This window comes from Lissotriton helveticus, chromosome 6 (assembly GCF_964261635.1).
Source record: "Lissotriton helveticus chromosome 6, aLisHel1.1, whole genome shotgun sequence".
NCBI classification, from domain to species: Eukaryota; Metazoa; Chordata; class Amphibia; order Caudata; family Salamandridae; genus Lissotriton; species Lissotriton helveticus.
The window spans coordinates 1,517,512,601-1,517,538,443 of record NC_136067.1 but is presented as its reverse complement, the minus strand read 5'-3'; the positions used below and the strand labels follow the sequence as shown (position 1 = coordinate 1,517,538,443).

General features: G+C 47.1%; 1 protein-coding gene across 1 annotated transcript in view; it reads left to right on the top strand.

Annotated features, from left to right (window-relative positions):
• Window positions 1-25,843, top strand: part of VRK2 (VRK serine/threonine kinase 2) — a 424,890-nt gene that overhangs the window by 300,433 nt on the left and 98,614 nt on the right.

Below are 25,843 nucleotides of genomic sequence, written 5' to 3'. Positions count from 1 at the left end.
TTGTGTTTTTAGATCTCAAGGCTTGTTAGTCTGCAGACCATAGGAGGTGTCTCCAACGCAGAGGGTCCAAGGTGCATCTAAGGGATTACCTGATCAGGTGGACATTTCTTTAGTGTCGGCCCTCTGTTTCTTGTGAGACCCTTAACCCCTTCCATGCTCATGACAAGCTCAGCTCGTCATGCAGCACAGTGCCTGTGTGCTTATGACGAGCTGAGCTCGTCATGACCACACCCGTTTTTATTGCTGTCCAGCACAGCAGGGGAAACTCTCAAGCAGCGATGAGGTTAAGAGGGTGTCATGATGGATATATCCCCCTGCCATTCCATATATATTTAACTTTCATGGAGTACTTAGTAGTGTGTGTTTTGAACTAGCTTTCCTTTTTGTAAGAAAAAGCACTGACTGGACAACAAATTGAGTGGTGTTTTTTGATTTGTTGAGTTCTGATTGTCTAGCCTACAGCATCTCCTCTGAGTAAGCCTTGGACTGCTCCTCCTTGCTATGCTGACTTTCTAGTGCTAGAAATGGGTACTTAGTTCCTAGTTTGTGGTTTCTGAAGTTTGGAGGCCCCGGACTCCAGTGGGGAAATACCCCACTTGTTACAACTACGGCCAGTACCCGTTGTGTGCCCTGGGACTGATTGTCTAGCCTACAGCATCTCCTCAGAGTAAGCCTTGGACTGCTCCTCCTTGCTATGCTGACTTTCCAGTGCTAGAAATGGGTACTTAGTTCCTAGTTGGTGGTTTCTGAAGTTTGGAGGCCCCGGAAACCAGTGGTGAAATACCCCACTTGTTACAACTATCCAGTACCCGTTGTCTGCCCTGGGACTCTCTGACCTGGATCCCTTACATCGGGGATCCCTGATAGATGAATGTAGTGGTTGTAAGCATACACTGGTCAGGAGCGAAGATGTTACTTTGTTTGCCGACTGTGAGGTCACACAAATGAATCCACTACATACCCTTTTTTCCAAGATATTCGGACTGACAACATTTGAGAGGTGGAGTATGGAGCTTTGGACCAAAGTTGGCCCTTTTAGAGCTCTACAGGAGGCAGCAGCACAGAGCTCCTCGCCCAACTGCTTGGAGGGCTCTCCCGCACTGCCATTGACCCGGCGGCCCCACACTACACACCCTGTGTTGCCTGGGCGTGGTCCTGAGGGCATCTGCCTTCATTGGACAGGAGCCTACATATCCCCTGTGGTGCTCCACTGACGGCTAAGGGTGACTTGTCTTTCAGCTCTGTTGGATGGAGGGATGAGCAGCCAGGATCCTGACTGGGGCCCATGGCACGTGCCACCATAAACTGCTTTGGCTGCACTTTGATCCCCACGTGGCATTTGCCAGAAATGCAGGACACATCAATGCGCCTGAGGGGCCCCCCTGCACACCCCCATTACCCGTGGGGCCACTCTGGGTGAGACGCTCTGGCTGCGGGGCTGCAGCATTTGGAATGATTGTGGCCTCCTCCCTTCTTTCACGGCCACCGCCACCCTTCCTGCTGCTTTCTCTGTGGAGCCCTCGCTGGGACCCCTTTGGATGGCTGCCTCCTCCTAGATCGCCCCCACCTTAGGATACCTACATAGAGGGATGGGGGGCCAGAGGGCCCTGGAGCCAGCGATTGCCACCACATGTCACTGGAAAACGAAGGCCTATGCCCATTGGGATCTACCAGAGTGCACGGCTTGCCACTACCTCTGTGGGCCCCCTAGGCCCTTAGGAACCCCCAATTCTTTTCCTGTGACTTCATCTCCTACAGGAGCATACATCTAAGGGTATTGTACCTTGCGGCCAAAAACGCCTGGGTATGTACGCCTAGCCTCTCTCCTGAAGCCAGTGTGGGCACAGGTCTCTGGCTACTACAGGTGGCTTTAACCATGGGCACCCACATTGCCATGTAGGATTCAGTCCGCTCACGTAGTCTTTCCTCCTTTCTGCCCGCAGTGACCCCTTGGCTCCCTGCTGATTTCATCTCCTGTTTAAGTCTCTGGGGGTTTGTTGCCAGTTGTTGGGGGAACACCAGACTATAATGGAACTTGCATGCACTGCATGTCAACCGGCCTGTCCGCTCCTGTTCCCTGAAGATGTGTGTCACTGACAGCTGCTGATGAAGTCCCCTCACCCCCCAGACTCAGTTGAGGCCAATATCAAGGACCTTCCTAAAGAAATCTTGCCCATTGGCTCTACTCTCAGAACTATGGATGTCCAGGTGACGGACTGAGGACCAAGGTGAAATCAGTTTGACAGGAAGTGTTATCTCTTCATACCTGCCTGGACAAAGTAGACACCTAGCTGGATGAATTGAAGGGCCGTTCCGATTGCATGCCAGACTGGGGGTGGGACACTGAATTTTTATTTTGCAAGGTGATAGATTAGGAGTATAGGATGTGGAGAGATAACTTTAGTATGTATGGAGCCCCCGCAGGCACAGAGAAGGGTGACATGGTGGATTATCTTGCGTCCCTCCTGCCGGAATGTCTGCACCTTTTTGCGCAAACCCCTGGAGTTCCAGTGGGCTCATTGGGTCCAGTCTCATCGAGCCTCCCAGTTTAATACTCCACCCCCCATCATTGCCTGCCCCCTCCATCACCAACATACGAGGGCCATCTTCTTGGTTGCTGAGCGCCTCCCAGAACCCCTGTACATTGATGGTAATCACATTTACTTATCTGCCGATTTCTCAGCTGCTACCAATGCTAAACATAAACGATTCCTTGCCCTAAAATCCCGCCTGAGGTGTACAGACATTAAGTATGGCCTCATGGAATTTGCACAGATGGTGGTGACTGTTGATGAGTCCACACGGACCTTGGAGAACTCAAGCTCTTTCTGGACTCTCTAAGTTTCCCTCCTTACCTTTATCTTACGCTGCTCCTGGTTCCTGTGCTCCTCTCTGCTGTCCCGCTGGCTTTCTCCCCTGCACGTCACCTTCTTGCACCCCCACTATAGGAGCTGCAGGTCTTCTTTGTCCCCTCTTACTGGTTAGTATGCCCTGGGGGCTGCCATCTCATGCAGATCTATGGGGGCACATGCATGTTGAAGATTAGGGATGACCCGGGAACTCTCCTGTTAGTCTGCCACAACTACTTTTGGGGCTGCATTTGTCCTGGCACCCTTTGGTGGAGGCCACATACGTTAGCGGTTGTGGGCCTGTCCCATGTTCTCCCTCTATGATGTGCCTTTTCGTGGCCTGGGTGGGGCACTGTGCCCGTGCCGCTGGGTCAGATTCAAGCCCAGCTCCAAAGTTTTGACCCTAGTGCCCTCTGTTTCCCTTGGGCTAGTGCGCCCCTCCCTGTAAAGTTACCACTTGAATTCAAATTCCTAATTCTCCCTAGTCCTTGCTCCCTGGTAGTGGTTTGTTAGCATACCTGAAGACTCCTTCGTGACCCGCTCCCTGATGGGTCCACACCGTCCTATGCCTCCGCCACCATCCTGGTCGAACTCTAGTCTACTCATTTAATTCAGCATGACATCCACCCCACTCACCCTGATCTCCATGTACATCAACAGTATGTCCCACTACACCAAACAAAAGAAGATCCTTCATTATTTGTGCAACAACGGATAGACATAACCTTGTTGCAGGAGACCCATCTTTACCAGGTCAAATCAGCTAGGCTCAAACGAGAATAGATGGGCACATTTATCAGTAGCAGTATAGTAGTTGATGACTACGGAACTGCTTCCCACTTGTCTAGTGGCTTTAAGATATTCGAGTGGCTACTTTCATAAAGGCCCTTCCCTTCAGTGCTCAACATGTGGATGCACGAGGAGAGCTGCTGGGAGATGGCTAAGTTACTGATCTTGGTTCGGACCATCATAGTAGGCTTGGTTTACACCCACACCAGTAGCAAAACTCACTTCCTGGTATGACTTTACAGGCCTCTGTCTTGCCTAAGCAGGACTCCTGTGCTGCTGGGTATAATTGGAATCTGGCACGAGATACGATCTTGGAAAGGTTATGTCAGAGTGATATGCTTAATTGGCATGACAGGGTGCTCCTTGCGAACTTAATTGAAATCCATACGCTAGTGGACGTCTGGCGACTGCTGCACCCACGTGACCAAGAATATACTTTCATCTCCTGTTCTCATGTGCCCCAATCCCGTATTGACTACTACATGATCCAAGGGAAGTTATTACTCCACATTACCCTTTGTCACATCTTGGATGCATGCTTTTCTGACCATCGCCCAGTATTGCTGGGACTCTATGTTGGGTGCATTGTGCCACCTCTGTGCCGTTTACGCATGAAAGTATTTGCTATTGGCATCCTGAGGGTAAAATGCAGTTGCGTTTCCATATTCAGTCCTACTTCTCCAACAATGAGGGCTTGATGTCTTCTCATAGAGTACTATGGGCAGTTAGCAAGGTGACACTCCTGGGCGCGATGATGGCAGACTCTGTGACAGCGACCCAAAAGACCCTTCTGATCTTAGCCTACTGGAAGCTGAGGTGTGCACCCAATAGCACAATATGCAACTTCCCCTACCCTTTCTAAGCAGCAAGAGCTTGCTAAAATCCACCGGAACTCCTATTTCTCCAGGGCTGCTTAGATAGCGTTGGTTAGGTCACAATGGCAGCGGTACGATCATGGGGAAAAAGCTGGCAGACTATTAGCTGCCCAACTGAATCAAAGGCAAACCCAACTTGCTATACCAGCAACACGAGACGTAGTGGTGGCCGTGCTCATGCACCCTTGTTATATAGCATCCTGCTTCTCCTCCTACTATGCTTCCCATCATACCACGGAGCAGGAGTCACACCCGTCCAGGTGAGCGCTTTTTTATTACAACTTTGCATTTGCCTGTACTGTCAGGCAGAGTGCGGGCACGCTTGTCAGAGCCATTCATCGACAGGTATCTGGGCGAATATTACAAGGTGGGGAAGGACTTACTGGTTTCCCACCTGACTTGAGTGTTTCAGGAGGCAGATGCAACGGAACCCCTGGGTGCCATCTCCAGTAAGGCCACCTTCACTCTTCTCTCCAAATCGGGTACAATCCCCTGGAGTGTGCTAGCTACCGCCCAATACCCTAGCTTAATGTGGATTTAAAGATCATGGACAAGGTGTTGGCCACCCATCTGGGTAAGAAGATACCCCTCCTGATCCACGGGTCTCAAGTGGGCCTCTTCCCAGGCCGCAGCTACTGAGACCATCTTCGCGCATTAGCACACCTACTGTGGCAAACAAAGGTTGGTCTGTCTGAGCTCTTTGTGCTTTCTGTGGATGCTGAGAAGGCGTTAGACCTGGTGGATTGGCATTACCTCTTTCACGTTATGACCCAATGGACCTGGGGGTGCTTTCCTCCGCAAGGTGTGCCTTTTGTACAACTCCCCAGTGGCTGAGGTTACCTGCAGTGGGTTCCTGTCTGGCCCATTTGTGGTTGAGTGTGCCACCTGGCAAGGGTGCCATCTGTCCTCACTTCTGTTCCTCCTCTCACTTGAGCACTTTGCAGCGGCGCTCCCTTAAAACCCTGAGGTGTCTTGTATTCCCACCGTGGCTAGGGAGGCTAAGGCCCTATTTTACGCACATTATATCCTGCTCCTCCTATCCTGTCCTCATGCCTCGATAGCCACGGCGATGTCCACTTGCTTCTAAAGTTTTATCATTGGATGTTGCTATCACTCCCAGGTCTTACTCTTACCAATCCACTGGATCTCGGTTCTCATGGATGGACAGAAAGACGTGTTGGCCCTGAGGAGACTTGAACCTGTGACTCACAGCTTCATGTCAGATTCCAGCTGTGATGACTTAATTCATTATGTGGCCAGTTTTGCCTTCCCATTACGGCTTATCCTCTCTGGCACTCTGACTGAATGCACTATTTCTTGCATCCCCTTCATCTTGTGTAAAATAAAGCCTTGATCTCAGCCATGCCACCAGATGGTGAGCCAGGGGAACATAGGGAAGCTTTGCTTCTTTAGAACTGTGAAAATTGGAACCCGGTGCAGTGGGAACACAGACAAATTGCATTAAGGCTCTACACACGCTCACTCATCTCTGCCTTGCTAGTAACTCCAACCAACTAGCTTTTTTGCATTTGTCACTTTGGAGAAGTTTTTTGTAATTGCTTTCTCAACAAGTTTGTTTGTGGACTGTGTGTGATTTGCGGATATGTATGCATAATGACATTAATTGTGGTCTTAACTATATTTGTAAGTGACCTGACTAATTATTTTTGAAAGTAGGTGACATCAGGGTTTATCAGCCCTTGAGTTTGGTTAAATGCAGTTAAGGGAGTTTGCCTTAGCTGCATGATTTGGCGGTTATGAGTCACTGCCTTTTTACAGGCAGTATTTGTATTCTCAGTTATTACACAGCCTGTAGTTATTGAGAACTTAGAATTATTCCTCAAGATTGCAGAACGTATTTCGGACTTATAATAGTTGTATTTGTTTATTAGAAGTCTTACAAATCATGCATTTTTCAAAATATTGGTCCTTGTGATCAAAGTTTTTGCACTGAATTAGCTATTTTTTTTTCCTATGTCGAATTCAAGTTATCCGGAATTAAGTACAAACACAGTAATTGTCTTTTCCCTAGCACTGGTGCTTATGCCACTAACAATGCAAGTGAAAAATGAACTCAACCACTGGTAAGGCATCCCTCTCTGATCCTTCAAATGTATCATTTAGCTTAATTCAGAGAAGACTGCAGTCCTGACTGAAAGTTAATACTTTGATCTATTGAATTTGTTTGTGGCTGATCAGTATGGGTTCTCCACCATCTGTCACAGATATCGAACCATGTTTCTCCATTTGACTGTAACATGTCCCTGGTTCTTCAGAGCTGCTCTTAGGCATTTCTGTGTTGGACATTCTTGTGATTAACCAGGAAGGCTCATTCCCTACTTCCAAACCAGGAAATCAGTGATCTGGTATTATTATGCCTTTAATATGTAAATGTTTTATTTTTGTGGCAGTCAAAGTATCTTCAGCAGCTTCAGCAACTCATTCAACATACAGCAAGACACATTCTACTACTGTTGTCATGCATGGAGTGCATATGGAAACATCTAATAGTGCTACACTGACTTCCTATTCTCAAGAATTGTAATGTTTGTTGGCGAGGCACACCTCACCAATAGTGCCTGTCTTGTGTTGGGCACAGTTCCTTGTGTCAACACGTGGTGCACCCAATCCTGAGGGGGAAGATATTAATTCAGGAAACGTTGACTTGATGGATCAATTTTAGCAAAATGGAGACGAAATTATGAAATGCGACATCACCGAAATAATACTTTTCTTTTGGACATACTTGTGAACTGTTCTGTCTTTTGAATTAATAACCCCTGAGGAAGTACATTTTTCTAAAATATATTTTTATTTTGAGAACAATGCAATAAAAGACAATATTGAGATGATACAATCATCTGGAGGTGAACTCCACAGATCGCATTTTGTAATCGAAAACAACCAACCTAGTTTCCCCCCACCACCACCCTCTCCCCAAACACCACATAACACAGCACCCATTGTTTAGTAGGCTGAGAACCACTATATAGTCCTCCACACAGCACTTATCTGCATTTCCTTTCTTCCTCAAGGAAAGTCTTGTCTTCTCCTCCCACTACTGTCTAATAACTCCAGGGAATAGTACAGCAGCCATTTACCCCATAGCTTGCGAAATTTTCTGGGGCAAACCCTACTGTCATAGGAGTTTTTTTCGGCCACCATATACATGTCCATTTCTCGTTTCCATTCCTCCCTGGTAGGGCAATCCCATGCCACCCAGTGTTGGGCAATATCTCTGTTGGCTACAATAAGGGAGAGGCCACAGAGAAGTAGCTGAGCTTGTGGAAGATCTACAACATAGGGGATCCCCAGGATAAAGAATTTGGGATCTAATGGAAGTTGGACCGAGAGCACTCTGCCAAGTTCCCCTGTCATATCCACCCAATACTCAATCAATCAATCAATCAATCAATCAGGACACTTGTAGAGCGCACTACTCACCCTTGAGGGTCTCAAGGCGCTAGGGGCGGGGGGTGCTGCTACTGATCGAATACCCAGGTCTTGAGTAGTCTTCTAAAGGCCAGTAGGTCTTGGGTCTGACGTATGTTGGTGGGGGGGGGAGTTCCAGGTCTTGGCGGCGATGTGGGAAAAGGATCTGCCTCCGGCGGTCGATCTTCGGATGCCGGTGACAGCGGCGAGGTCAGCGAAGCGGAGCTTGCGGGTGGGGGCGTGGAAGCGGAGTCGTCTGTTGAGGTATGCTGGGCCGGTGTTTTGGAAGGCTTTGTGTGCGTGGATGAGAAGCTTGAAAGTTATCATCTTGTTGACGGGGAGCCAGAGTAGGTCTCTCAGGTAGGATGTGATGTGGCTGCACTGGGGGATGTCGAGGATCAGACGTGCAGAGGCTTTCTGGATGCGTTGCAGCCGTCTCAGGAGCTTGGCCGTCGTTCCTTCGTAGAGGGCGTTACCATAGTCCAGTCTGCTGGTGACGAGGGCTTGGGTGACTGTTCTTCTCGTCTCAGTGGGGATCCACTTGAAGATCCTGCGAAGCATTCGAAGGGTGTTAAAGCAGGATGAGGAGACGGCGTTGACCTGCTTAGTCATGGTGCGGGTGGAGTCGAGGATGATCCCCAGGTTGCATGCGTGGTCTGTGGGTGCCGCAGCTGTTCCCAGTGAGGATGGCCACGAGGAGTCGTCCCAGGCCGAGGGTTTGGATCCGAGCATGAGGACCTCTGTCTTGTCCGAGTTCAGCTTGAGTCAGCTGTTTCTCATCCAGTCGGCGACGGCCTTCATTCCTTCGTGGAGGTTGGTTTTGGCTGTGTGCGGGTCTTTAGTGAGGGAGATGATCAGTTGGGTGTCGTCGGCGTAGGAGATGATTTTGAGGTTGTGTTGATGGGCGAGGGGTGCCATGTAGATGTTGAACAGCGTCGGGCTGAGGGATGAGCCCTGGGGGACGCTGCAGATGATCTCAGTGGTCTTGGAGTTGGAGGGGGAGGCGGAGGCGCTGAGTTCTGCAGGAGAGGAAGGATGTGGTCCAGTCCAGGGCCTTCCTTTGGATCCTGGCATCGTGTAGGCGTGCGGTGGCAGACCGTGTCGAAGGCGGCTGACAGGTCCAGGAGGATGAGGGCTGCTGTCTCTCCGTTGTCAAGCAGGGTCTTGATGTCATCGGTGGCGGCAGTGAGGGCGGTTTCGGTGTTGTGGTTGCTGCGGAAGCCGGACTGGGATGGGTTGAGGATGTTGTTTTCTTCGAGGTAGCGGGTCAGTTGTGTGTTGACGATTTTCTCTGTGACTTTTGCCGGGAACAGGAGCAGGGAGATGGGGCGGAAGTTCTTGAGGTCCGTAGGGTCCGCCTTGGGCTTCTTGAGCAGAGCGTTGATCTTGGCGTGCTTCCCGCTTTCCGGGAAGGTTGCAGTCTCGAAAGAGATGTTGATGGCTTTGCTGAGGTGGGGCGCGATGGTTTTTGCTGGCATTGTTGAAGATGTTGTCGGGGCATGGGTCTCGCGGTGAGCCGGAGTGGATAGTGTTCATGGTGCCATTGGTGTCTTTGTCATTGACGCAGGTCCAGGAGAGCAGAGGGTTGGTGCAGGTGGTGGTGCGGGAGGCGGTGATTGTTGGGGCGGTTGTGGCGTTGAAGCTGTCGTGGATGTCGATGATCTTGCGGTGGAAGAAGGTGGCCAGTGAGTCGCAGATCTTGCGAAGGTGGGATGTCGTTGGTGTTTGAGCTGGGGTTAGAGAGTTCCTTCATGTTATCCTGGTGGTCCTTGAATGAGGCCCTCTTGGCGGCTCTGATGAGCTGGTGGTGTCTGTGGGTGGCGTTCTTGAGGGCTGTGTGGTTGTCTGCTGAGCGTTCGCGGAGCCAGGTCTTCTCTAGTTTCCGGCATGTTCTTTGGAGGCCTGGAGGTCTTCAGTGAACCAAGAGTCTTTCTTGCTGGTGTGGCTATTGGCTGTTTTTTTGAGTGGGGGGTGGGTGTTGGCGCAGTTGTCAATCCATTGTCTGAGGTTGCGGGCGGCGATGTCTGGGTCTGTGGGATCAGCGGGTGGGTTCTGGGCGAGGGCGGTGGTGAGCTGTTCATCGGTGACTTTGCTCCAGCAGCGTCGGGGCAGCAGTTGGGTGCGGTGGTGCGTGGTAGGCTTCCTGAAGGTGAAGTGGATGCAGTGGTGGTCGGTCCAGTGGGGTTCGTGATGTGGTTGAAGGAGACATGGGGGCTTGCGGGGAAGATGAGGTTGAGCGTGTGGCTGGCTGTGTGGGTGGGTGTTGTCACAAGCTGTTTGAGTCCGAGGTTGGCGATCAAGGTGGTGGAGTTGGCGTCATTGTTATTCTCGAGGTGGAAGTCCAGGTCTCCTAGGAGGATGTAGTCTGTGGAGGCGAGGGCGTGCGTGCTGACGGAGTCGGCGATGGAGTCGCTGAACAGTGTTCTGGGTCCGGGGGTCTGTAGACAAGGGTTCCTCTGAGGGTGGTGTTGGGATCGGTGTGAATCTGGAAGTGCATGTGTTCGGCAGTGCTGACGGTGTCTTCGGTGTTGGTCGAGACTCTGAGGGTGTACCTGTGGATGATGGCGATTCCTCCTCTTATCCCGTTGGCGCGGTCCCCGCGGGTGATCTTGTATCCTTCCGGGATGGCGATGTCGGGTGTGGAGGCAGGGTTCAGCCAGGTCTCTGTCAAGAAGGTGACGTCAAGGGAGGTAGAGTCATGGAGGTCTCAGAGCTCAATGGCGTGTTTGCGTGCGGAGCGGGTGTTGAGGAGGATGCATCTGAGGTAGTTGGGTTCCTCTGTTGGCGTTATGGCAGACTGGGTGCTGGTGAAGTTGCAGTTCTGGCAGGCGAAGGGTCCTTGGGTGCGCTTCGGTGTTGCCCGGTAGCAGGCTTGTTCTCGTCCGGGGTTGAGTGTGTGGAGGGTGCTGGCGTCGTAGTGCAGTCAGGCGTCGTGGCGTCTCCGGGGGCCAGGGGTTCTGGTGCTGGGTGCGGTCCAGGCGCGGACGGGCACAGACGGGCTTGCCTTAGGCGCACCAGCGGCTCGCCTGCTGCGCGCGGCCGCCATAAGAAGGGGAGGTGGGAGGGAGGAGCAGCTGGGAGGGGGGAGCGGACCAATTGGGGCGGAGATGCAGTGGCGGGAAACACGGGGGGAGGATGGCGAGGGTACAGAGGCGGAGAAAGGGCACAGAGATGCCAATACAATACAATACCAAGAGGGCACAGAGATGCAATCACAATACAGTACAAAAAGGCACAGAGATGCCATTCACAATATTATAAAAAACAACAAGGTACGCTAGATACGGGGTGTGGGGCCGCAGGGGACGCAGCAGCAGGATCGGCGAGTCAGGGGAACAAGCACAGGCAAAGCCAACAGAGCGACAAGGCAGCAAGCAACAAGGCAGCAAGCAAGGGAAAAATAGCAGTCACAGAACCAGTAATGCGGAAAACAAACCTAAGAGCCTACCACTGGCCACCGGGAATGAGGCGCAGGTGGTAGCCTGCGGGTGGAAGAGGGCCTCGAACTCAGCAGCAGCAGCTGGGTCAGGGACACAGCGCAGTCAGGTGGAGCTACTCGCCGTGAGGAGCGACCTCCCTTCAACAGGGTCAAGGGTCGCTCCTGTATCAGAGGACAGTTCCAGATCAAGTAAAAAAAAGTACCCACCTTCTCCTGACATCTCAAACACTGTGGTGCCTGTGCCCTCCCATTGCATGTAAACGACGTCTGTCGTAGTACAGTGTGTAGTTTTTTAGGTGCAAGCGGGCTTTAATTGCCACCTCTCTTGGGTGCATCAGAGCTGCCTCCCAGTCTATATCCTTCATTTCTCCTACCCGTTTTTCCCATAGCGTGTGGTATATAAATAAATAATACCGGATCTAGGTTTGACTGGACATAGTAATAACAGATAGCTCAATAAATAAGAGTCAAGATTCGAGGTAGTAGGAGTTTGCAGGTTTAATACAGCATAAAGGACAGGAACAGGACAACCTGCACAGGAATGGGATGGCAGCTGCCTGGGGGCAGGATCTGGAATGAGCGCGCTAGGGAAAAAGGATTGGCGTAACGGTACACAAGCATATATACTAAAACAGTTGCAATTGCAATACATACAATAGGCGGAGCAGTGGGTGTGGTCAATAGCAGTCGCGAAAGATAAGGGTGAAAGTAGGTGTAACAAGAGGCGTATACATAGACATGTGATGTAAACGTAACAGAATATGTCATAAATGGGGCGGAAACATGGAGGGGGCTACCCAAGGAGCCGGGACTTCTGACCTAGAGGTGCGCGCAAACTGACAATGACGTGTTACTAGGAGAAGCTGGGGGCTATGAACTCTGTGCTAGGAGTAGAGACTGAAGTCTGGAGAGTCAGGGCGACATGTACCTAAACACTATCTAGTATCTGATGTTTAGAGAACATGTTGATATAAACTAAGAGTCAGGAGGGGAGAGGCTAACAGACTCTAAGACTGGAGCATGCATTATTCTACATGTAGTGCGTGATGAAGAATATTAAATGACCATTAATACAGTATTTCTCCTACATGGAGACGTAAAGGCTAGACAATGACGGAAACTATTGATGCGATTCAGTAGCTTAGGAATGCAGAGAAGGAGGGCTGGACTGATAACTAGAATCATAACATACTCTTGGCAGACTCGTAGGCAGAGCCAGGCCGAGCCGGGCACTGTGGGGCAGGAAGTAAGTGAAGGGTCGAGGATACAGGTGGGGGCTGTATCGCTCCTCAGCAAGGGTTCAGGAGACAGGAGCTGAATCTGGTGTCCAGGCCCTTTTGAGGCCTAGAAACGGGGACTTTACAATGAAATAACGTGCACACTGAGAGACGTGGCAACGTAACTTTACATAGGCCTAATACTCGTAGCTTTCACGAGAACTGGGAACTAGCATACTAGGGATGGACACAACTGTAATTGCGTCTTTAATCAAACATGGGGAATACATATGCATATTAATCATGCACATATAACATAAGATGGGGAACACGTAGGGACACAGAACATGGCAAAATTTACTTTTCCACATTCCCTCCTTGTCACTACGTTTCCATCAGGAAACATCAATATTCATGATACCATCTATCATTTCATACAGTATCATTTGCTCGTCTCGGATTTTCTTGGAACGGGATTTAGAACGGGACTTGGGACTAGGAATACAAGAGGTAGCACAGATGCCACAAATCGCAGGGCCACATTGTATACATAGGCAGCAACTGAATATGATCGCTACTGCAATACCCAGAAATGACAATACTTTCCATCCCCAGGCGGAAATTATATTCCAGAACCAACCGGACCATGTCCAGGTGCCTGGATTCTGGTGTAACATATGGGCAATTTTATGGAGTCTGGTAATAGCTGAATAAACAGACGGTGCGTTATTAGGAATGAAAATGCAGCAACTAGATCCGATGACTCTACATGCCCCGCCCCTATCGGCCAGTATGACGTCAAGGACGAGACGATTCTGGAGCACGACAATTCTCATAAAGGATTGCTCTTCGGTCAAGTTACCTAGAGCAGAAGTAGTCTCAATCACTACTGCTTCGAGTGTTCTGGTTAATCTACGTATCAGTTTACTATTCACGACAGTACCTAAATAGGGAAGACACCTTTATTGATATCTATGTATTGTTCTAGAGCAGTTTCAGTATAATCGACAATCGGGAGGTCTCTTTTGTGTCTCGTATGTACTAGGTGGGAATTCCTATGATAGTCAGGTGGGGCTAGAAAAACTGGTGGCAGTAGGAAGGCAATGTAACAGGTACCCTCCCAATCGAGGGGCAGACGAACATATGCGGTCTGACCACAAACAAAATAAGAATGACGTGAAGCTTTGAAAATAGATTTCCTACTGTCACTATACTTGACAATAGTAGTACAATCACTATGGCCTACATGTACGGAACCATTCTTTCGGACACATAATTCACCTTTGACTGGTAATACTGACATAGCAGGTAAGTCTGGAGTAGTATCAGACTGAACATTCAGGACCATGAAATTCGAAGAATAATTACCCAAATTGTAAACTTCATTTTCTAGATCTAACCCTGTTCTGTGGGGAAGACCTTGCTTGTCTGGAAAACATGTACTGTTAAGAAAAGACATATCTGTTGAGGATGACGTTAACGTGGACCATGCTCCACACGAACCATTATGTGAAAATGGATAAGGAAAGAGTGGCAGAACTCCCTTCGGTGTCTGGAAAGGGGGGAGTCGACCACACACCCAACAATTTGTGGCATTGCTGGTCTGGTGTGAGTAATGTAACATGCGGATAAAGGAATTATTACGCATAGCAAGACGATATGAGAGTTCATGAGGAGGTAGATCACTAAACGTATGCTCTACTGTAGCATTAGCAGACTCATTTACATTAGAAACTGGAAAATACAAATAAAATGCATAACCTGTGCAGATAATCATAAGGCTGAGATATAGCAGAAAACAAAAAATAATAATACAACTTTTAGAGTTCTCACTAACTCTCTCTCTGTGGGGGTCTATTTTATACATGTCAGGAACCGGTCTAACCGTTTCACCTAGGGGAGGACTTAGACAATCAAACTGGCTGACTTATTTTACTAGACCTTAATTTTAGCTTATACTCCTGTTGCGGAGTTTTCTCTAACAGGGAGGAATCTGTATCATTGTCTTTTGCGGGACAGTCCTTGAGAATAGTACTTTGGCAATCCTTAAAATCCTCGGAAATGTTCTTTGAAACAGTCTTTAGTCCGTAAAATCTTTTCACATGAGACAGGTGGACCCAGCCCTTCCTGCCTTCCAGTTTGACGGCAGTACGGGTGGCCAGGAGGACCTGCTTGGGCTCCTTCCAGCGGGGCTCCAGCGGACTTGAACGATCAAAATTCCGGACAAGAACCATGCATCCGGGAACGATTTCATGCGGTGCCACCTCGGTATTGTCTGGAAATGCGGCGGCAACCTGTGAACGACAAGAGTGTAGGGCAGACATCAAGGAAGCTAGGTAATCTGTCAGCATATTACTTGAAACATCTGTAATACTTCGGGGTCTAGGTGTACCCCACATATTAGGGGGGCGGCCGAATACGACCTCATACGGGGACAGACCTGATCTGGAATGCGCGACCATGCGCATATAAAACAAAGCGACTGGCAGAGCTACTAGCCAGTCCACACCTTTCTCTTTACATATTTTGGCAATGCAGATTTTTCAGGGTCTGATTATGTCTCTCTACGAGACCGGCTGCTTCAGGATGGCGTACACAATGGAACTTCCACTGGTACCCTAACAAAAGGGAAACATGTTTCATGAGTTCAGATGAGAATGGCTGGCCGTTGTCAGAATATACGACTCTAGGGAGTCCGTAGCGGGGGAAGAATTCACGAACCAACTGCTTGGCAGTGGTCGCGGCTGTGTAATCTGGGACTGGATATGCCTTTGTCCATCTGGACAAGGCGCATACAACTACAAGGACATACTTGAAACCTCGACATCGCTCCATCTGAATATAATCCATTTGGAGGACTTCAAAAGGGTGGTCAGGGGGCTGGAATCCACCTTGTTCCACCGGGACACTTTTACCTGGATTAAACTGGCAACATATCATACAGGTACGGACTTTCTGCTTGGCTGCAGCTCGTAAATGCTTGTTGAACCAAATGTTCTGGATACTGTCTAACATAGCTTTTTCTCCTAAATGTGCTGGACTATGTGCGGTATTGATAATGACTTGAACCATTGAGTCGGGGAGAAACCATGTGGCTTTTCCCTTCGTTACCCATCCCTGATCTGTCTGGACCCCTCCTTGTTCGGACCATTTCTTAATTTCATCGGGAGTAGCATGTAACTGGATATCTATGACATCTTGAGTAGGGTCCTTAACTGTCATGCATGTAGTCGGATCTGGAGTATGGGTCTGTGTTGGATTAACTGAAATGTCTGGAGTCTGTGCTGTAAGCTTGGCTGTGCGATCTGCTAGATCATTACCTTGAGAAATAATGTCAGTAACTTTCGTATGTGCTTTGCATTTCATGATAGCAATAGATGTCGGTAAGTGTATGGCATCTAACAGAGCTTGAATAAGGAGACCATGCTGAATCTTGGTTCCATGAGAAGTCATGAAACCTCTCTCCTGCCAGAGCACTCCAAAGTCGTGTACGACTCCGAATGCGTAACGTGAATCTGTGTAAACATTGACTTTCAGGTTCTTAGCGTGTATGCAGGCTTGGGTCAGAGCAACTAGCTCTGCTGCTTGAGCAGACAGGGTGTCAATACGGTGTGTTTCTATAACTTCAGTGTCAGTAGTCACTGCATACGCGGCTACTAGTTCTCCTGTACTTCTTCTCATACATGAACCATCCACATAAAGTGTCAGGTCGGGATCTGGTAATGGAATATCTGTCAGATCTTGTCTTGGCTTAGTCATAGTGTTAACTACTTCCACACAGTCGTGTGTGGCAGGATTCGAATTAACTGACGGTAACAGTGTAGCAGGATTTAGAACGTTGCAGCGTCTGATTTCTATGTGTGGCTGGAACAGTGTCAATTCATAACCTGTTAAACGTGCAATTGTCAAGTGTTGAGTCTGTGTACGGTTTAAAAGAACTTCCACGGAGTGTGGAACTTGTACTGTCAAGGAATGTCCTAATACTATGGAATCACTTTGTCTGATAGCTAGTGCTGTGGCTGCAACTGACTTGAGGCACGCAGGCAGAGCCTGGGCTACAGGATCTAGTGTGCTCGAAAAATAAGCACAGGGCTTGTATTGTCCTGCTTGATCTTGTGTGAGAACAGATAATGCTGTACCTTCGCGTTCTGTGACGAAAAGTGTAAAAGGCTTACTGTAGTTCGGTGTAGCTAGAACTGGAGCTTGGCATAAAGCTTTCTTTAACTCATTGAAACTAAGTGTATGTTCAGATGTCCAAGGGAGGACAGTCGATACGGCTGCCTCCTGTGTTGTTAACTGTATCAGTGGCTTAGCTAGAAATGCATACTGAGGAATCCATTGTCTGCAATAAGAAGTAAGGCCGATAAAAGCACGTACCTCCTTCTGGGTCTTGGGCTGAGGAAGACTCGCTATTAACTGGATACGGTCGGGTGTCAACTGCCTACCCCTCTTGGACAGTAAGTGGCCTAAATAGATCACTTGCTGGACACAGAATTGAAGCTTCGAAGGGGACACCTTGTGCCCCATCTCGGCAAGGAAATACAGGACTGTAAGTGATGCCCGCTCGCAAGCACGTTCAGAACGGGCTGTGATCAGTAGATCATCGACATACTGGAGCAGGGCAGTGTCAGTTGGCATGTGAATATTGTCTAGTTGTCTCTTAAGTGCTTGACTGTAAATACTAGGACTTTCTGTGAAACCTTGAGGAGCTCGTGTGAATTTATAGCTCCTTCCATTTAAACAAAATCCGAAAAGAAACTGGCTGTCTGGATGAATGGGGACACTGAAAAACGCGTTCTTGAGGTCTATGACTGTAAAAAATGAGGCTTCGGAATCAATGGCTGTCAATAGGGAAGAGATATCTGGGACAACTGGGTACTGGGGAATAATACATTTATTGAGTTCTCGAAGGTCAATCACTAATCGATATACTGGGGGTGCATTTGGATCAGTACGTTTCATGACTGGAATGATCGGAGAATTACATACATTGGAGTCAGTTTCTACAACTACTCCTTGAGCCATGAGCTCGTCAATAATTTTGGATAAGGCTGCTACAGCCTCAGGTGGCAATCTGTACTGTCTGATTCGTGGTAACACTACACCTGGTTTGAGAGTCACACGATGGGGTGTGATTTGCATATAACCTACATCAGTTGGACCTTGCGCCCATAGATGCTGCGGAACATTAGACAATCTTGGATCAAAATCTCGTAATACATAGTGACCCTTGAAGTCACGTAGAAACAGGCGTATTCCCTCTGGGGAGCAGCAAATAACTGCACCTAATTCTTTCAGTGTTTTAATACCTAACAGATTTTCTGGACATGACTTCGTAAGTAACAGATCAGTAGTGCGGGACAATGGACCTACTTCTAGAGTAACTGGCTTAGATATCTCGTTTACAATAGGCTTTCCTGAAAATCCAAGGGAAACATTTCTAGAGCCTGAGAGCGGAGCCCCTGGAACTTCGGCGTGACTGATGGTGGTCCTACTTGCCCCTGTATCAATCAGAAACTTTCTGTCTTTCCCTAGTACTTGACTATGAACATAGGGACCTTCTTGATCTACAGGAATCTCGATGAGAGGCAAGCCTACCTCCCTCTCTAGGCTGTTTCATGAATATGGCTGATACTCTGGATACTCAGACTGTGCATACTGGTACATCTGCTGTGTAACATGCTGTGTTGCAGCAATAGGCTGCGGTGCTGGAACTGTCTGCTGTGCATTCTGTGGCTGAGAAGTCTGTGAAACTTGTTCTTGTCTAGGAGGACGTGGTCTTTCTTTAGTTTTACCAGTGGCTATGTTGTGTTTCAAAACTGCACATTCGTTTATATAGTGACCTGGCTGTTTACAATAATTGCAGGTCCCTTTAACGGGAACTGCAGGATGACTGGCTTGATTCGTACCCCTCTTCTGACTGTCTTGAGGAACAGATTGTGCAACTAGTACTTTCATTTTCGTGTCTTTCATACGTTTTCTTTCATGATCTTGCTCTTCTCTGATTCTATTCTGGTGATACTGAAGCATCTGTAACATTTGGGACGGGGTATTAGCTTGCCAGGTACTTTCGACTTTCAAAACTCGATTCTTAACTTGTGGACTTGAATTCTCGACTAATTTAGTAACAAAAAGATGAGGGTATGACTCGCTACTCGTCTTGAGGCCACTGTTTATAATAAAGCATTTCTCAAATCTAGAATAAAAATCACTAGTGTCTTCGTCTTGTTTCTGTTTACAGGCTGAGATTGCATCCCAGTCTTCCTTTTTAGTGGCTAATAATCTTGGCAAAACTTGTATCAATAATTCAGGTAATTCTTTACATTTCTCTCTAAGACCGGTACCTGGTACTCGTATCTTATCTTCAGCTTCTAGAACTGCCCAATCGATCTTTTTCTCTCCCACCTCCCATTCTTTTTCCTTGAGTTTTTCATATATGCCTGCGGGCAACAGGACTTTTAACATTTTAATTATATCTGGATACGTGTATTCTCCCATACGGAGCATGTCTTTTAATTCTCGGTGGTACCCTGCTGGATCTTTGTCATGACAGGGAATTAATTTCTTCATCTCTAAGAGTTCCATCTTTGTAATCGGAGTGTAAACAAACACTCGTTGCATTTCACCATCCGCTGTCCTAACTGGGTGTACTTCTCGTAACGGATTCTGTCTGTCTATGTAAAACGGTTTACTTTCTGGGGGTGAGACATGGACAAAATGCGGGTTCAAAAACATACTATATTTATGGCGCTGTTCTAGAATGACACTAATTAAATCGGTACCTAAACCTTTCCATCTATACTGGAGTAACTCGTTCAGGACATCATGTAACGGACCTGGATCAGAATGTTGACCCTCATACAGAGTAATGAGGTGTTGGATCATATACATACCCACCAGTCGTTGCTCGGCTGGGGGCAGTTTCAGAAACATTTGAGCCACTATTTCATCTGGAAAAGTGGTAGAATCAGTAATCCATCGGACTGCTGATCGGGCTAGTTCTTGTTCATGCATAGTACTTAACTTACTATAACCGATTTGTGATTTCAGAATATGATCGGTAGCTTGAAATACTTGTTCTAGAGAACCTTGTTCTGGTGCTGGATGAGGAACAGTTTTCTTGTAGTCTAGACGTGAATGTCGGTCGGAAAGTCTAGTTCTACCTACATACGCTATTCTGGCGGGATTCTCGTCCTCTACCTCTTCTGTAGAAGAGTCATTTTCTTTCTCGCTTACTTGTGCTGCTTTACGTTGTTCGTGTAACTTTATTATTTCCTTACGGATTCTCTTGTACATACTCTCTATACTACTGATAGTTCTGTGTTTACCCTCGGCTATATTATCACTCCACCTTGTCAGGATTCTCATTTCGGCTGGATCTTTGGACGGGTAATCTTGTTCTCTTATTAAACAATTAATCAGAAACTTTAATAACATGAGCTGGATTTCAGCTTTCCTTTGAGACATGGCTTCGCCAATACTTTCTGGATCATCCCCTGTACGGATGAAACGATATATTCTGTCTAGATCTTCTTTCATATTCGGTAGGGTGTCCAAATACCCGGTCACCCGTCTTACACGGATGGAATATATAACTGTACTATCATCACCTGCAACTGGATCATAGCGGCATTCAGTAAGGGCTCGTCGGATATCTGCAACGGACTTATATTTGGGCGTACGCTGTAACGCACATTCATGTAACTCGACTAACGTTAAACGTTGGTGTGGTGGCGGGGTACCAGGAGGACCTCCTCCTGCGGCCCCTAAACTAGAATCGTCGACTGATACTCTTCGTGCTGGCGCGGTGGGAAATTGTAATGTGGGCTGGACCGGGGGTACCGTAACAGGTACTCCGGTGACTGGAGGAGCAGGATTTACATTATTTACAGGAGCTGGCGGAACAGGATTTGCATATTCTGGAACCTTGTCGTCCAAGTAGGACGATATGAAAATATCAGCTGCGGTCGGTTTGTGACGTAGCTTGGTCGGAACTAATGGTGGCGGAAAATTACTGGATGCCTCCGGGGTCGCTTTTGGCAAGCCCTCGGCAAGAAGAGGATACATACCCTTAATGAGGGCATTCCTCTGTCTGTCTGACTGTTCGGTTTTGACTCGTTCACCTATCTCGATTAATTCCCTTTCTTGGGCTCGCTCTAAGGATTCTCTACTTAATTCTGACTTTCTGATTTCTTTTTCGGTTCTTTTATGAGATTCTTTGCGCCATAACTCGATGGCATCTTTCTGTGACTGTCTGGCTTTCTTTTTCCATAATGCTTCTTCTACTCGCATGATGCACTCGGCATCCCATGTGCCTGATACAGGCCATCTATACTTTTCTTCTAACTCTTTGGTGTACTCCACCCATAAATCTAGATATAATATGGCACTTATGCCATGCTTCTGATACATAAAATGACCTGGACTGTCCCTAGGCGGGACAGGAACTGCTGCTTCTAACAGACCTTTTCTGGTTTTTAACTGACGTAGTTTCGAGAACAACGGCATGACGGAACTGTAATCTAGACACAATATAATACACAATGAACACGATAATTACACCACTTTCGTACCACGACATTAAAAATACATGAAGAACATTTAAAATAACAGTTCGAACAGAATACTACCTGGAATACTGAAAACAGAATACATGAATCTTCTCGAGAACAGAACTGACTAGAACAGAAACTAGATGCACTGCTAAAACAGTACGAAACTTACCGGTCTCATAAAGAGACACGTCAGGACCCGCATCCACCGAAGTGGACACTTCGTTTTGGGTCTGTGTACCACCAAAACCCACGGACCAGAGACAATTAGATTGACCCTGTCTAGATACTACCCCAGCAACGGTACTCACCGGGCAGCAAGAACGGAAGGCCTCGGACTGGACTGGACTGCTTCGACGCCGGACGGACGAACTTCGGACTTCTGTTACGGGTGGGCCTCCGGATACCTCGGACCTTGGACTCTCGGCTTGGGCTCTGGTCGGGACTCGCCGCGTTCCTCCACCGCCTCGTCTGGATGCTGGACCGCCACCTCCGTCTCCTCCGTGGGCCTGAGGGATACTTGAAGCAGAAATATCTGCATGTGCACGGTATGGTTCCGTCACGGCTGCAGAGGGTCAGGGGGCCGGCGTGGCTTCACCGGCGCGTGGGGAAAGGGCAAGTCCCTATTCGGGCGCCATTATGTGGTATATAAATAAATAATACCGGATCTAGGTTTGACTGGACATAGTAATAACAGATAGCTCAATAAATAAGAGTCAAGATTCGAGGTAGTAGGAGTTTGCAGGTTTAATACAGCATAAAGGACAGGAACAGGACAACCTGCACAGGAATGGGATGGCAGCTGCCTGGGGGCAGGATCTGGAATGAGCGCGCTAGGGAAAAAGGATTGGCGTAACGGTACACAAGCATATATACTAAAACAGTTGCAATTGCAATACATACAATAGGCGGAGCAGTGGGTGTGGTCAATAGCAGTCGCGAAAGATAAGGGTGAAAGTAGGTGTAACAAGAGGCGTATACATAGACATGTGATGTAAACGTAACAGAATATGTCATAAATGGGGCGGAAACATGGAGGGGGCTACCCAAGGAGCCGGGACTTCTGACCTAGAGGTGCGCGCAAACTGACAATGACGTGTTACTAGGAGAAGCTGGGGGCTATGAACTCTGTGCTAGGAGTAGAGACTGAAGTCTGGAGAGTCAGGGCGACATGTACCTAAACACTATCTAGTATCTGATGTTTAGAGAACATGTTGATATAAACTAAGAGTCAGGAGGGGAGAGGCTAACAGACTCTAAGACTGGAGCATGCATTATTCTACATGTAGTGCGTGATGAAGAATATTAAATGACCATTAATACAGTATTTCTCCTACATGGAGACGTAAAGGCTAGACAATGACGGAAACTATTGATGCGATTCAGTAGCTTAGGAATGCAGAGAAGGAGGGCTGGACTGATAACTAGAATCATAACATACTCTTGGCAGACTCGTAGGCAGAGCCAGGCCGAGCCGGGCACTGTGGGGCAGGAAGTAAGTGAAGGGTCGAGGATACAGGTGGGGGCTGTATCGCTCCTCAGCAAGGGTTCAGGAGACAGGAGCTGAATCTGGTGTCCAGGCCCTTTTGAGGCCTAGAAACGGGGACTTTACAATGAAATAACGTGCACACTGAGAGACGTGGCAACGTAACTTTACATAGGCCTAATACTCGTAGCTTTCACGAGAACTGGGAACTAGCATACTAGGGATGGACACAACTGTAATTGCGTCTTTAATCAAACATGGGAATACATATGCATATTAATCATGCACATATAACATAAGATGGGGAACACGTAGGGACACAGAACATGGCAAAATTTACTTTTCCACAAGCGCATGGAGGATGCCTGGCATCATGTTATTGAGGGTGTTATAGGTCAGGGAAGCGGCTCCCTTTCCAAGCGCCTGAAGAACTTTTTTTGAACGAAATGCGTTGGCTGAGGCCGTATTGCTTCAAATGAAATCATAGAGAACATTTTTTTTAGGAAGTTAAATAAAGAAGACACACAATCTTAAGATACTTTGATTGAACTTTTTAGTCTTGCACAGCTATGCAGAAGTGTCAAAAAGTGTCTGATACTCCTTAGAGTGTGCACCAAATGAATGACAAGGGGACATGTGGGAGGTGGAAGTTGGTTTAGCTACACACTGTTTGTTGTTGTTTGATTTAATAATGAAATGCATAAATTCAGGATTCGGATCTCCGTTTCTGACGGGGATATCTTTTTCTGGGATATGCCAGATTATGGTTCTGTTATTAATTTTTCCCACTTTGTGTCACAACACCAGGACACAGTCCTGCCAACAGCTGTAGCCCCACCCCATTGATTCTTGAAGGCAATTATAAAGAACACAAGCAAACTGACAGACGGGAGGCTGTCTCTCACAGACTCAATACCTCCTTGCTCCATGAATTCAACAATTTAGTATGTCACTTCTGCTAAAACCTCTGGCATCCCTGCAACGTCTGATTCTATAACTTGAGAATAATGGCATGCACTATGTTGCCCCAAATATATTTTTTGTTGTTATGACAAACATGTTTTTTTGAAATACCATACTTCTCTAACAAATGATCCAGTGTCCAGGAACCAACAAATGTTATCATCTGGACCCAATTCAGTACCCAACAACCCCTTTCTCGCTGGGTGAGTTCAAACCAAACTTACCAATTGGTTCATCTTATTAGCCACTTTCTTGGCGATGAAATCTTTTAAAGTTAATCAGGGTTTGGCAAAATAATATCAGATTTACAAATATCACCATAGAATAATAACTTCATATAGCTAAATACATGACATTAATAATGACAATCTCCTTTTGAGAGTTAGAAATGCTTTATCTAATTAAATGTGAATTGCTCATCAAGTATGATTCAGCTCCAATCTTAAGTCCTCACACAAAAGAAACATTAGCAAAAATATACACCAATTGTACAACTCGAATGTCAGGGCAATGAGTGAGTGGTTAAGCATAGAGACAAAAGAATAAAGACATTTGCAAAAAAGATTTTTTGCAAATTCAGAATATCATACTAACCAATCATATGAGGTTCTATGAATATGAAAAGCTACCCTCTGGCCATGAGAGTAAGCTTGGCCCCTCAAGAAGAGTTTAAGGAGAAAAGTCAGAGTCAGGATCAGCGGAATAACAGCCAGCCCAAAATATTTAGGAAACCGCAACACAGCTCCCTCCTCTCGCAAAGTAGAAAATGCACAACCTTCCGTCACCCCATTTGCGGCCTACTCTAACCTGCCTTACACACGCTTACACAGTTTTCATCTTTCCGCTTTCAGCCGTGCATGGTTAGTTTTCTACAACATTTGGTTCATGAGTTACACGTTGAGGAGTTAAATCCGAGCAGGTTTTTGTTTCGCGAAAACCCTGCTCCATCACATACAAATAAAGCCAGTCTTTGGGAACCCCTGGAAGCATCACTTTTAAATGTACCAGGAACCCTTGATAGGTTTTTATTCCTCAAGCTTAGGCAATGAAATGCATAGCTTTTGTTTTGCACACTACACCAACATATTCAGGGCACCACCACAAGCAGCTGCAACTTCAATTCGTATACGATTATATTATAGAGGGGCTAAGGCTAAAGCTTGCAACTTTTACCCAACAATATCTGCAAGGTGGCTTCTGTTAGATCATGTGAAACCAAAACAGTAGTTCTGGAACTGGGGGTGCTAACCTGGAGCATCAGCACTCTAATATTACAGGATTTCTAAGAAAGCCTGGTGATACTGAAAGAGGCAGTCCGGAAAATAGGAAAAACAGTTTAAATGGCGAATGTGTTTTTGTGGAAGGACGGGAGGTGATGAGATGGTAGTCCAAGAGATTTTTTTGTGAAAGTATGGCTCAGTAGTGAGGCATGACTCAGTAGTGCAGCATGACTCAATATTCTAAAATGTAAGTTTAAATTGTGTGAAGTATTATAAAAAATAACAGGAGTTGTTTAAAAGAGTTGCAGCGTCCATGACCAAAACTAAATTGTGAGTGTGTTTTAAAAGTACCGCAGTTTTGCGAATCCGATCTCAGTGCTGTTCAAGAACAAGTATGTTACTTTTAAGTAAAAACGTGGACTCCCAATTCCAGTAATGTTGTTTTGGAATTTTTAACTTTGGGGTTACTTTCCCAAATGCGGTTGTACCCCAGTTAATACTTTGCAGGCCCTTTTCTGTGCAATTTCTGATTTACACACACACACATTTTCACCCTCACTTGCCCCGTCTAAGTTTTTAAGTTAACAAAGCCTGTTTTTTTTTCTTCTGCTGAAGCCTTTTTCCCACTTTTAACACCACACCCATTCGCTATCATGACTTTGAAAGAGAACAACAAAATAGTGCCGTAAAACTTTATGTAGCTTTGTTAAGAAAGATGTAGACCTCCTGGAAGCCTCAAGGTAACCTTCACTAGACCAGCTAATTGCGCTATCTTTAGTGTGCTCAGACGGGCACTGGGATTCCCTCTGTCTCCTTTTCTGTAAGGGATAATAACCAATAAGTAGCACTGTCTAATACAAGGCAACCATCTACCACTTCATGGCCATCCTTTTATTTTCCAGCTAGTTGGGACGTATGTAAATATTTGTTTGCACATGTGATGTAGCTAGTGCCTTTTTCAGTGGTACAATCATTTTCTAACCTTAGAATTCCTGCTCTTTTAAAACTGATTAACACACTC